Source organism: Procambarus clarkii, chromosome 12 (assembly GCF_040958095.1).
Source record: "Procambarus clarkii isolate CNS0578487 chromosome 12, FALCON_Pclarkii_2.0, whole genome shotgun sequence".
NCBI classification, from domain to species: domain Eukaryota; kingdom Metazoa; phylum Arthropoda; class Malacostraca; order Decapoda; family Cambaridae; genus Procambarus; species Procambarus clarkii.
Window position 1 is genome coordinate 35,355,028 of NC_091161.1, and position 12,437 is coordinate 35,367,464.

At 47.2% G+C, this 12,437-nt stretch overlaps 1 protein-coding gene across 4 annotated transcripts in view; it reads left to right on the forward strand.

Moving 5' to 3' along the window:
- LOC138363901 (uncharacterized) overlaps positions 1-12,437 on the forward strand; it is a 329,278-nt gene that overhangs the window by 154,996 nt on the left and 161,845 nt on the right. The window lies entirely within an intron of this gene.

Here is a 12,437-nt window from a genome sequence, read left to right on the forward strand (position 1 = left end):
ATGTAACCAAAATTGTTAGCGCAACATTAACCGTATGATACACCACAATTAAATGTTCAAATTATGGGCCTGGTTAATTGTTTACCACTCTGAAGTGGTTAACACATCGAGCACTTTAGACTATACCTATTAGAAGATCACCGCTTCAAGGTATAGTGTGTACCTATTAAACTTATTAGACTTGTTCCCTTCACTTTATGTACTTGGGTGCGAATATGTATCTACTACATAATGACCAACTGCAATTCGTGAGAAGTTTCTGCAAGTTACTTTATTCTCTCTATACCTGCAGTGCCGTTGTACTAGACAAATTTCTTGTATATGGTTAACCATACCTGCAGTGCCGTTTTACTGATGCACCCTCGTACATACCTGAAATTGCACATTAAATGTATAAAAAAACTAAATTGAAAATCTTCATATAAAGCTTTAAAAATATCCCACAAGACAATCGATCAGCTCAGACTTTGGTTGATCCATAAAGCCGACTTACCACAGAATGGCAAAACCCAACCTCATACATGACTCATCCACAGCCCGTTCTCAACACAACGGCCAAGTGGTCGTTAACCCGGCAGCCAAACATGAACGTGAAGAACGCTTCACATTTAACGAGTCCTCGGACTATACTCGTTCGTGCACTGACCCACAACAGTTCATACATTTTAACAGAAGACTTATTTAAAATGGTTTTTGATACGTGAACTATTATACATTATTATTTATTAGGCGAGGGAGACAGGTTGGAATACACTCATGTGCTATAATTTCCTTCAACTATCAAACCTATGTACAATATACAATAATATTTACTTTTATTCGACAAAATATAGTACTCGGTTACACAGGACGTTAATGTTAATTAAGGCGTCTCTGGGGATGGCGGCAGCGTGGACGACACTGACTCAGTATGACTAGTTTCATTCACATAGGATGGCTCTTATGCGACTTTTGTTAGGTTAAAAGTCTTTGGTCCATATTTCAAGGATTGAAATCTGATAGTTCACAATAAACACCTTATAACTGCCAGAATTTAACTAAATTTTGTAAACTATTTTCAGCTGCTTATGGTCGAACGTTAAATTTCACAATGTTGACACTCTAGCCGCTGTTGTGGAACAGTTAATCACATAGGAATTGTTTTAGAATTTAATTTTGTTGTAAAAAGCTTCATCAAAAGTTTTAGGCTAGGTAAAAGTCTCTACTAATAGACAAAGGTATATTACACAATATTATATCAAATGAGTAAACCAGAGTCAATTTAATAATTTTAAATAAAGCTTTAACATGTTGTAATTGTGCTTAGACAATCAGCAAATATAGACTATTCTATCAACAGAATACAATGTGATAAAATAACTAATCATCTAGAGTAACTTGCCTGTAAGTCTGGCGCAGGTAACCTCATGCACAGGACTGTCCAGGTGACTTATTAATTAAAGTAAAACCAATGAGGCGGGCGCTGAACAGCACCTCTCCCCACGCCGGCCCGCGCCACACTGCCCGCCGCGCCTCTTGACTAGCTTGGCCTGATAGGGCAACAATCTGTGACGTCATTCACCTCACCTGACATGAGGCCGCCTCACATACAAATAATTCACAAGTAAAGTCACTTCAACAATATTAGAGAGTTTATTTCTATTAATGTGAAGTATGAGCAAGTGTGAGTATGTATTAAAAGCACATACTTCACTACAGGACATTAAACCCACTACCACACTCACCTATGAACTTGGAAGCGCCATAACGCCTTATGTTGAGCTCAACCCCCGCAAGCACAACTAGGTGAATACAAGAGGCTTTACCGACAGTGACCATTACTTGTAGCTCCCTCATGCTCACCTGTAGCTCCCTCGGACACGCCTGCAATAGAAAGGCCCTTTTAAGTATGTTTCGAGCAAATTAACTTTTTTTTTTTTATTTTTATAAATTACACAAATACAAGAACACACAAAACAACGCAAACCTGTACACATCAAGTACACCAATGAAGGAACAGTACACAGGAACAGTACACAGGAATAAACAGTCTGTACACTAAACAAAACCAGTAACCGCAAAACAAACACAAGCGCTGAACAAAATATAAACGCACTGAAGCAATGGGCTAAACAGTACAGGGAATAAGTGTTAAAACAGTACATGGAAACAATAGGCTAAACAGTTCATATCTACATAGCAACACAGAACATGGCCAAGAAAATTACATGAAAAATAAATTAACAATAAAGTACATAAATAACATTTAAACACACCTGGAACCAATAACATAAACATACACAGAAGCGGATAAAGAATCACGTGCACAAAACCACGCCTACCACACACCCAGAAGAACAAAGAAGCATAGGACCATACACGCGCTACCCAGGAAAATGATATACACTAAATAAGAAGAAATTATGTACACACACACTAAAAACACCCTAAACAACAAGACAAACACACTCATACCACCCACACCACCACGGCACACCACACTGCACCCAAGCACGCAAAATAATGGGTTACAGGCCAAAGCGAAACACGGCCACAAAAGGAACAGTAGAAAACAGTACAGCAGAAAACCCAGGCCCACGCAGGAGCCAAAACCCCCCTCAAAACCACACACCCACACGCATACGGACATAACCGTCACCCGAAGGTACGGAAAACACACCACACACACACAGGAGCAGCAGCATCTCAAGGGGGGAGACACACAAACACACGCAACCCCCGCCAAGGACATCCCAAGAAGCGGAAAGGGAGCGCATAGCAAAGCAAACCCCGAAACCCCCCAACCCCTCTAAACCCCCCCCATCAACACCCCAACCCCACCCAATACGAGAACATCACCTTGCCACCAAGGCACCCGCCGACCCAAAGGCAACCCCACGAACATAGGCATCTGTGAACCACCGACTAAACTCCTCCGGAAAAGCGCGCTGCAACCACCACCAGGTAAACCGCATGCGCCCCCGTAAAAATCCTAAAATTCGGGCAATCCCAAAACCCTCCCGCCTCCCAACCCACACACAAAACACATAATCAGCAACCAAAACACATAATGTATTACGCACCCGCAGCGGATAAGACGGAAAATACAAAAACAAAAACTGCAAAACATCACCTCGACAACCCGGACCACAAAACACCTCCAGTACATCCCGAAACCAGTCCACCAACCCCTGTAACCGGACACAAAAATAAAATACATGCACCTGCGATTCACATAAACCACAATGAACACACGCCCCAGAATCACGCAAGCCAAGCATACACAACCGCTCATTTGTCGCCAGCGACAAATGCAGAACCCGAAACAGCAATTCACGCTGCTGAGGCGCCAAGAACCGTGCCCCCAAACACGACCAGATACCACCCCAATCCCAACACGGGAACAAGCCCTCCACTCGAGGCCGCACCCGGGGCAACAACACCCCATACACAGCCTTGCACGAGAAAGACAGAAATCCAGGATGGCGGCAGAGCTCCCGAAGAATCCCCACGGCCCAAGAATAAACAGGGGGGGTAACCAAGGCCACCTCCTGACAAACCCCCAAATCAACCAAAAAACTGAAGCGAAGCGAGCAGAAAAACACACCCAGCGTATTCAACCCCCCACCGAGAGCCAGCCCCCGACGCAACGAGACCCAGAAGAGGGCCTTGGCCTTCGTGAAAACGTCAGGAATGCCAACACCCCCCTCTCTCACCCCTAACACCAACGTCGAACGGCGCACCGGTTGATAACGCCCACACCATACATATCTATACACCACACTCTCCAAACTCAAGGCCTTCCGACGATCCAACGGGAAACATCGAGCCACAAACCAGACACGCGACAAGACCTTACACGCAACAAGCAGTCCCCTCTGATAAATCGTCAAGGGACGACGCGACAAAAGGCCAACTGCAACACCAACCGACCGAGAGACAGCACCCCAATTCCACTCCAAGGAGCGGTCATAGGAGGCAAACCAAGTAACCCCAAGAACCCGAATCGAGGAGACCACCGGAAACCACGACCTATCCCACACCAGGCGGGAGGCCCACTCACCGATCCCCATCAACCCCGACTTCGCCCGATTAAGAACGGCCCCCGTAGCGGACTCAAACCGCAAGAGAACGTCCTGGACAGCTTCAACAGAATCCTCCGAAGCTACAAATAGAATGGTGTCGTCAGCATACCCGCAAACGGGTAGCCGGAGACCGGACGGCAGACAAGGAGGCACGATCAAGGAACACGCTTTCACCGCCCGAAAAAGAGGTTCCTGAAAAATCACATACAAAAGCATGGACATGGGACACCCCTGACGAACGGAACGGCAAATAGGAAAAAATGAGCTAAAAAACCCATTCACACAAACGCGACTGCGACTCCGGACATACAACAAACGGACCCACCCCACAAACACCACCGGAAAACCAAGCCTCTCCATAGCACTAAAAACAAACTCTAAAGACACCCGATCAAAGGCCTTGGACCAGTCCAAGCTGATCATAGCCGCCGAAAGCCGATACTCGGACGCATAGAGAAGCACGTCACGAAGTAAGGCATTGCAATGCATCAGGGCACGGCCAGGCACACCACAAAATTGCTCCATAGAGACCACCGACGCAACGACACCCCGACATCGACGCGCTAAACCTTAGAAAGAATTTTATAATCAACATTTAAGAGCGTAATAGGCCTCCAATTGGAAAACAACTGCAAATCGCCCGGCTTCGGGAGTAGCCGCACGATCCCGTCACAAAAGGAATCAGGCAGAGCACCCAAACGCAAACACGCCTGCACCACTTCCAAAAGCACCCCCCCCAACACATCCCAAAAGGTAAGGTAGAACTCAATGGGCAGGCCATCCGTACCCGGCACTCTCCCAGAACGAAACGACCGAACCACCTCCAGGAGCTCCACCGTGGAAACATCCTGCACCAACCGGTCACACTCCGAGCGCGACAAACCGGGGAAGCACCTGTCCAAAAAGGAACCCGCGAGCACACGATCACCATGCACCTCCCCATAGAGTGCCTCCAACTCCCGCCGCGCGGTAAGCAGAACACCCTCTGTGCTAGAAAGCACAGACCCATCAGGCCGCCGAAGGCCCTTGAGGAGAACGGAACCCCTAGCAGCCTTCTCCCTCCCTAAAAGAAAGGGAGAGAGCCTCTCCCCATCCACCCGCTCAGCTACACGAGCACGCACGCGAACACCGTCAGCCAACACCGCACGCAAATCACAAATACGCTCCTTACACTCAGCAATCTCACTAAAGCAGTCAACCCTAGCATTCAACCGCACATATAAAGAAGACAAACGCGCCTGAAGGAACCGCAGCAGACCAAACCTCCCGGCAGCCTCCCGCTTAGCAACAATCCCAAAAAACCTCCGACACTCCACCTTACACCACTCCCACCAAACGAACAAAGAGGAGAAATCAGCCTTCCGGGCAACGATGCCAACCCACCAGGCCCGAAACTGCGCACAAATACGTGGACAACGCAATAACCGACAATTGAGTTTCCACCACCCAGGCCCCACCCGCACCTGACTCCGGACAACCACCATACAATGATCCGAGAAAGCCACCGGGACCGTGCGAAAATAAAAAACCGAACACTCCCCACCAGAAACATAGAACCTATCCAACCTAGAACTCGCCCCACGCGCAGCGAAGGTATACTCCAACGAGCCGCCACACAAAACAGCCGCATCGCGAAACCCGCACGCACGCAAAACCTCAATTAAAGCGGCCGAAACATTCCGAGGGTGAGCACTAGAGCAATCCCTCACACACGTAACACAATTAAAATCCCCCCCAAAGATCAAATCCCGCGTATCATGCCGCAGGTATGGCAAAAGCCCCTCCCGAAAAAACAGCTCCCGGTCCTGACGATGCGCCACCCCAGAAGGGGCGTACACTGTCAAGAACGGAATCACAACCCCCAAATACTCAGCCCGAACAAACAAGACCCGCCCTTCTTCATCCATTTCCGTGTGAAGCACGGAAATGGATGCCCTCCGCGAAAACAACATCAGCGTTCCCCCAAAGGACGTCCTCGGCGGGTTCAGCACAACATGATACTCAGCACACAACCCCTGCAACACAGACACATCCCGAACATTGTGCTCTTGGATCAGAGCCACATCCACCCGCTGCTCCCGAAGCACATCCACAAGGCCCAATTGGACCGCCAAAGCATTCAGACCACGAACATTCAAAGACGCACAAACAATAGCAGGCGCCATCGAACCCATTAATGACCCCCAGCCCCTCCAGGACCACCAGAGGGCACAGAGCCACCCACTGCAGAGGCGCCGTCATCATCCTGAGGCTCAAACTGCCGCCGTTCCACCGTCGGGGAATCCACCATAATGCCTGGCCTCTGATCCCGCAGGAGGCGGACAGTGCCGGCATCACCCAGCGAAGCACGCCGAGACCCCGCTGCCACTGACCAGGTATCACCAACGTCCACCACCGACGAGGAATTCTTGCTGCCAACCGGCACTGCATCCCTTCCGGAATCCATGTCAGACACAGGAGAATTAGGAGGAGGAGGGGGGGCACCACCCAAGGCACAACTCCGCGAAGCCTCAATCCGTTTGCCAGGGGGCTCTCGACTGCGTGAGCGCGCCCCCGCAACGCGCTTCCGGCGAGGAGCATGGGAGGTCAACGCCCCCTCATGGCACGCACCCGCAGGGGGAGCAGAAGGCGGACTCGCAATGCATGCAACAGGAACGCCGGCACCAACGACGACGCTTCCATCACCCTCAGTGAAAGCATCGCCTACAACGGGAGGCACCGAGACGACACTCCCAACACCACGCCCATTCACCAACGAAGCACCAGGAACAGGATGCACCTCCACATCCACCGGAAGTAGAAGGCGGGAATCAGAAGCAGCCACGTCCTCCACCACAGCTGGCACAGAAGACACGATAGGCACAGACGAACCAGCAGGCACAGCAGTCGCAGGTGCACCACCAGGCACAACAGTCGCAGGTGCACCACCAGGCACAGCAGTCGCAGGTGCACCACCAGGCACAGCAGTCGCAGGTGCACCACCAGGCACAGCAGTCGCAGGTGCACCACCAGGCACAGCAGTCGCAGGTGCACCACCAGGCACAGCAGTCGCAGGTGCACCACCAGGCACAGCAGTCGCAGGTGCACCACCAGGCACAGCAGTCGCAGGTGCACCACCAGGCACAGCAGTCGCAGGTGCACCACCAGGCACAGCAGTCGCAGGTGCACCACCAGGCACAGCAGTCGCAGGTGCACCACCAGGCACAGCAGTCGCAGGTGCACCACCAGGCACAGCAGTCGCAGGTGCACCACCAGGCACAGCAGTCGCAGGTGCACCACCAGGCACAGCAGTCGCAGGTGCACCACCAGGCACAGCAGTCGCAAGTGCACCACCAGGCACGGCAGACGCAGGTGCACCACCAGGCACAGCAGGCACAAGTGCACCACCAGGCACAGCAGTCACAAGTGCACCACCAGGCACAGCAGACGCAGGTGCACCACCAGGCACAACAGTCGCAGGTGCACCACCAGGCACAACAGTCGCAGGTGCACCACCAGGCACAACAGTCACAGGTGCCCCACCATTCACACCCCCACGCCGAGGACCAGCCAGGGATGCACCAACCTCACGGAGGGGGGGAAAATCCCCCACACTGAATACAGAAGCAGTCTCCAGTCGAGGAATCTCACACTGGGCAGCGTCATGGCCCTCCTCCCCACAGCGGAAGCACGTGCGGGCCTGCCCTGGATAGAAAACCCGGAGCGGAAGACCACAGCACATAACCTTGGAGGGGATGGGCTCCTTGAGGCGCATATGCAGCGTGCGAGTACCCAGCCGGAGGCCCCGCAGCCGCCCGGCACTAAACAAGTTGTACCGATGACGCAACACCATACCATACCTCGTAAACACAGAAGAAAGCTCCACCTCTGGAAACGTAACAGGTACCCCGTGCACGCTCACAAAGGTCAGGGGACCCCACGGATCAGAGACAGTCACAGACACAGCCGAATGAGGAAGGGGAGTCGTCCGCTCGTTCCAACACCCCACAAACCGCTCGTATCCAGGTGACGTGGCAAACGTCACCGCCACGCGAGTGGGAGAAAATTTCTCGAGACCGAGGAGATCTTTAATATCCACCTGAAGGACATCCAAAAGCGCAGCCGCCACTAGTTCCCAATCCACCGGTGCAGAGAACTCCAGCCGAGCAGTATTCACACGGCGGATGCGGCCACCACCAGCCGCCGCCATATTGCTGACCTCCGCCTCAGTCAGCTGGCGCCCCACAGCAACGAGCAACCACCACCAGTCAGCGACAAACAGCTACTGGCAGCCAGAGCCCGACGTCCACGCCCCCCAGAGGCAGAGGACGGAATCACCAGCAAATTAACTAGTGCTTAAGACTTAAAAATATCTGTTCACATCTATACAAGTACAAATATGTAAAGGATATTTGTAGACATTCTGGAAATAGAAAAGGAATAGAATGCAATCATAATCATTCCCCCAAAAAATGTCATAATATACTAAGGAAAGGAAAATGTAGCTTTGAATCAACTTGTAGATTTCTCCATTCTGACAGGTACGAATCCTCATTCGAGGAAAAAAAATGCTGCACTCTCAGCTGTCTATACTTTCATGCCGAAAGCACAGAACGCTAAACAGTGGCAAGCAAGAAAATGGCTTTGGAGAAACGCCAACAATTTATTTTATACCCAGGCGAAAGAGGTTTCAAAAGGTAAAACAGTGTGTATGGAACTGGTTGACCCACTTGCATACCAGAATCACGCATGCAATTACACCCCACAACAGAGCTACAGTTACAACAGTCAACAACCCTGCAACAATCAGTACTGGTCAAAATAAAACCAACATTCCCACTCACAATGGACCTGCCTGAAAATTCTTCGTCAAATTACCCCAAATAGAGTAACATCGTTCATCTTTACCGACATACAAGATCTGAAAACAAATGCAAAAAAGTAAGTACCGTTCCTAAATTGCCTCCCCCCTCACCGAGTCAAATGCAGTATTTGGACCTTTCACAGAAACCCATGCAGGGGAACTCTTTGACAGTGAGATCTGGATACCAGAATATAATCTATATAGATATGATAGGGTAAATAGGCCACATGGAGGAGTAGGTTTGTATACAAGAGAGGACATTGTATGCGCTGATCTGCTTAACGCTGCAAATGAGGTGGTAGTTAACTATAATGGTAGTAAACAAAAATTGGTTATAATTCTAATATACAAACCTCCAGACGCAACGGCGGAAGAAATCACAAATCAGATAAAAGCGAGAATAGTCTGAAACCGAGAATAGTCTCGATAATCTGGTAAACCCAATAAAGATATCTTCCTAGGCGACTTCAACCTGCCCAGTCTAAGTTGGAAACTTGCGATCAAGAATACTATACCACGAAATCTATCTGAACAGAACCAACCATAGAGTAGAGAACTACTTAGATTCTGTGACAAATTTTCACTCATCCAGCAGGTAAGAGTCAACTAGTTACGACAATATTTTAGATTTGAACATCACAAACAAAAGGAGATAATCAAGGACATTACAATCTCATATACCACTTAGATCACAAGCTCATTGAAGTGCAAACTAACATTAATACCTGTAATAGGCCTAAAACAATGATCATGTATGACGGGTTATTCAATAAATTCAGTTTTAATAAAAGGATAGACTGGGAAAAGATATACAGCGAACATAAAAAAAATTCCATTGAATGTTTTAAATAATAATAATCCTACACAAGACATAGAAAAACTGACTTCCAAAGAATATAAAGTGTCAAACTTGGTCCTTTGTTGAAAGCCAGACAGAGGACCAACGTAGAAAGAAAAATAAGTTTTGATTATTTTAAAAATATATAAAAACTAAAAAAAAATAACTGCTAACGAGACACGACTCAATAAAAAAATAAAATAAACAGAGTTCTAAAAAATCTAGCAAAGATTAAAGCAATCATATCAAATTGAAGAAATGCAATTAGAACACAAAAATGGAATTCAAGAGAAGGAAAACAAAATATTCCTTCACAAATGCGAAAAAAAGCAAAAACCACTCAGTATTGGACCTATTCTTACAAGTGAAAGGTCGAACAGACGGTGACAAAGAAATTACTGAAATCCTAACAAAAACAGGAGGGGGCATGTTTAGCACCCCAATAAATATTCAAGAAGCTGTCTGGATCATCCATGAGAGCGGACGATCCAGAAAGCTTCTTTATGCGTGATATCCAAACTCCTGAAAATATAACAGATATAAATACGAAGTCTTAAGATTTTAAGCAGAAATTAACAACATGCCCATGCACTCAATACTTATAATGAAATGCTAAGTGCCAGTAGCATAGTGTAGAGAAAGAGCTTGCACACAGGGGAGATACAAGATTCGCTTCAATCAATAGATTTACTAATTTTTGCTCCTCTTTACAAGGGAGGAAGCAAAGCAATGGTTGAGAATTATAGACCAGTCGCACTTAGGTCCCACATAATAAAATTATTTGAGAGTGTGATTAGGAGGCAGGTCTCTAGTTTTAGGGAGACCTATGACCACCTCAACCCAGGTCAACATGGATTTAGATTGGGATCGTCTCTCTTGCAGCTACTTTACCACTATGACAAAATCACTGAGGCATTAGAAGAAAAACAGAATGCAGATTTGGTATATGTGGACTTCACAAAGGCATCTGATACACGAGACCATATAGTGTGATAGCACACAAAATAAGGTCAATGGAAATATCATATAAAGTAGGATGTTGGTATTAAAATTTATATGAAACAGAACACACAGAGCAACAGTTAACCATGTAAAACAGAATTCAAGCACAGTTAAAAGATCTACCGCAGGGCACAGTCCTTGCACCACTTTTTCCTTATTCTCATATCAGATATTGATATGTATAGAAGTCACAGAGTCGTATCGACTTCTGCAGATGACAAAATCAGCATGAAAATTAATTCTGTTGAAGACATTGATAAACTACAGATGTTAATTAGGTTTTCGACTGGGCGGAAGAAAATAGCATGTTATCAGAGATAAATTTCAGGTACTCTGGTGTGGTAAAAATGAGGACATTAAACAAAATACAGTGCTCAAAACACAATCAAATCTGCCCGTAGTGGAAAAGCATAATGTATAGGATCTGGGAATAATAATGACTGATGCCCTAATGTTAAGGGAGCATAACAAATCAATTTTAGCATCATCCAGAAAAATGATAGGATGGATTATGAAAAACGTCAAATCCGGGGATCCCATCACAATGGCTGTACTATACACATCACTCCTGCTGTCCGTCTTTAGTACTGTTCAATACTCGCTTCCTCCTTCAGAGCAGGAGAGATTGCTGAAATAGAGTGAATACAGAAAACATACGGCATAGACACGATAAAGCACCTAATTTATTGGTATCGTCTCAAAGAGCTCTAAATGTTCTCCCTAGAAAGGAGATTAGTGAGGTATCAAATAATATACAAATTCTAAAAAATTGGAGGGCATGGTCCCAAATCTACACAGTAAAATAACATATTTGAGTTAGCGATATGAACGGAAAATTCAGATTAGAACCATTGAAGAGTAGGCCCAAAGGCACAATCAGAGAACACTGTATAAACATCAGAGGTTCACGGTTGTTCAACATACTCCCAGCGAGCATAAGAAATATTGCCGTAACAAATGTGGACATTTTCAAGAGAAAACTTGACAGTTTTCTTCAAAAAGTGAAGGACCAAACGGGCTGTGGTGGTTATGTGGGCCTGCAGGCCGTTCCAAGCAACAGCCTGCTGGACCAAGCCCACATGAGTCAAGCCTGGTCCTCCGGCCGGGCTTGGGGAGTGGAAGAACTTCCAGAATGCCAGCCAAGTAAAATACAAAATTTGTAATATAAATAAAAGCTCTGATTATGTAAATACGCTCTTGTTAAATGCGGTCGTGTGTCATTGTCTGGCTAGTAATTATTCTTGGAATAATGGCACACACAATGGCCCTGTGTGCACTGCCTGGAGATTAGGGCAGATATTGACAGGCTAATGAAGCAGGTGAAACCATAATGGAGGGCAAGGTGTCTCGCAAGGATCCAAAGTAGAAGCTCTGTCGAGATAGCTGGCGAGTGGTGGATCAATTGAGTTGAAGCGGCAAAGGACGTCAAAGAAATCAAGAACACTAGTTAAAACGTAGAACCACTTCAGTTGAATGGGATAAGACCATGTGCGGTAACCTAGCGGAGAAGCTGAGCATCACAACAAAAGTCAGGACATGTGTTGGGGGCTTGGTACATTCGCTGGTTAGGCGAAACCTCCTTTTCTATAAATGCAAGCGTTTGGGTATGTTCACTACGGGCAAGACAAAGTTAATAGGAAATAATGTGATGCAATATGATCAAGCCCACTGTCTGCGTCTTGGTAAACAA